Source organism: Lipotes vexillifer, unplaced genomic scaffold, assembly GCF_000442215.2.
Source record: "Lipotes vexillifer unplaced genomic scaffold, Lipotes_vexillifer_v1.1 scaffold2700, whole genome shotgun sequence".
Classification (NCBI taxonomy): Eukaryota; Metazoa; Chordata; class Mammalia; order Artiodactyla; family Lipotidae; genus Lipotes; species Lipotes vexillifer.
Window position 1 is genome coordinate 212,810 of NW_006773303.1, and position 2,235 is coordinate 215,044.

Below are 2,235 nucleotides of genomic sequence, written 5' to 3' on the forward strand. Positions count from 1 at the left end.
TCTGCGGCATGTGGGATCTTCCCAGACCGGGGCACGAACCCGTGTCCCCTGCATCGGCAGGGGGGGGGGGCCCGCCCCCGCCCCCCCCCCAGGCCTGAATGCTACCTTCATGGCTCTCCCAGCTCCGCTCTCCTTCCTCAGTAGCTGTCCCAGGGCCCGAGAACCGGACAGGAGGTCCCCCTCCCGACACATACTCCACGCCCCCTCCGCGGGCCTCCTGCCTCCCTCCTGGGAATGCGGCCAGCTTCCTGTCCCGGAAGTTAAGGGAAGGAGGTGGATTGGGGCCTTGGAAAGGATGGGGGGGAGTAACCTTCCGAAAGTATAAGGGGTTAATAGCCTGGGGGTCTTTCAAGCCCCAAGCCTTGGACAGCAGCTCCCCAGAGCAGTCCAGTGGAACAGTCCAGTGGCTTGAAAGAATGTGCAAATGTACGTGTCCCGCCCCCATTTGCAGCGTATTACTGAATGTCCCAGGGCTCTGGAAGCTCCCGCAGCTCTGGCTTCTCCCACCAGGTCCTCCTTAACCTTCCCTCTCCCTCCCTCGAGCCCATCTGGGTTGGTCTAACCCTGCCGCTGCTGCCGGGATGAGCCCAATCAGGACACTTCCTTGGGCTGCCTGGACTGGGTTTACCCTGCGGCTTCTTCCTTGAAGCTCTAATTCTCCTTCCAGGTCAGGAAGTCTGCCCCCAGGGTACCTTAGCCAGAGGGAGGCCTAGCCTGTAACTGGAGAGGGGCACTGGCTCTGCAACACACTCCCACCCCACCAGCCCTGGCTGGGTCCCAGGACATTCCAGGCCCCTGGCCAGTGTGGGCAACCGGGCTTGGCCTGGTCCAGTCCCCAGCCCTGCTGGGATCAGGAGAGGTGCTGTGGTAGTGGTGGGATGGCCCTTCTCCCCTCCTATTACAGTTACCCTGGCCAGGACCCCTCCAGCAGGCTTCTCTCTACTCCTGCTGCCTCCCGAGGCTGAAAGTCCCCTCACCTGGCAACAGGTCCCCAGACCTTCTCTGAACCTCGCTCTTGTCCTCGTGGGCGGCTCACTAGCCCCCATGTTGGGTGGCCAGGGAAGCATGGCTTTGAGTCCCTCCCCACCCTGTGGAGCACCTCTGAAGTGAGATGGGATAGGAGAGCGCTGAGCCTTCAGGCAGTGCTGAGAGGAAAAGCAGCTCGCTGGGGCAGGCCTGGGAAGGCCAGGCCAGACCCCTGGGACCCTCACCCTCCTGCCTGGAACTTTCCAGAGCCCGTCAGTCTCTCCCCCAGCCTGGCCCCCTCTTACTCCCAAGCCCTGGGTTTGTTTGGAGAAACCCCTCCACCCAACACTCCCCCTTCCTGGAAATAGCTGTGGTTGGATGAGCGGCTGGGAGCCCAGCCGCGAGGAGGGTTGAGGCCCAGGGAAGGAGACAAGGAGGGAGGGCGGAGTGTGCGAGTGTACCCAGGGTGACCTGGAGAATTGACGGTGGAAGCCGAATCTGCCTCGGTTTCCCCAGATGTGAAGTAAAATAGCAAAACCCTGACTCGCGCTCTCCCCGGCCAGTTCCCGCCTAGGTCTCGGGCCTGCAGGGGCAGCGCGAGGGCCTGCGTGGCGGGACGGAGCGGCGGCGTGTGCGCCCGGGGCGCGCGAAAGCGAGACGGCAGGGCCGGGGAGTGACCGCGGGCCGGCCCCGCCCCCTGGCCACCTTTCCGGCCTCCGGGCCCCGCCCGCTGCCGACCCCGGCCCCGCGGCTCCTGAACCCCGGCGCAGCGCGCCCGCCCCGCTCCCCGCGCCCACTTGCCCCACCCGGTAGCCCCGCGCCCCCTGGCGACCGCCCCCGGCACTGCCCGCCGGGTCGTGACGCACAGGCCGCCGCCCTCCCGCCCGGCGCAGCGCGGCCACTCACCTGCGGGGGGCGCCCGGCGGGGCGGGGGCGCGGCGGGGCGGGGCAGCAGCAGGGGGAGCCCCCGGGCCAGCCCATCTCGTCCGGGCCCGCGCCGAGCGGACGCGGAGGAGGCGGAGGAGACGGGGCGGGCGCGCTGCGCTCGCCCCTGCCGCTCCCTGCGCCGCCCTCTCCTCCCTCCCGCGGGCTCCTCTCCCTCCCTCTCTCCCTCCTTCCCGGGCTCCAGTCCCCACGTGCCGCCCGCTCCCCGCCCCTCGTCCTTCTCCTTCTTCCTTTTCTCCTCCCCACCTTCTCTGGCGAACCCACGCTCCCAGGAGCTGGGAAGGAAGCATGCGGGGACTGGCAGAGACCCTTGGAGATCGGAAG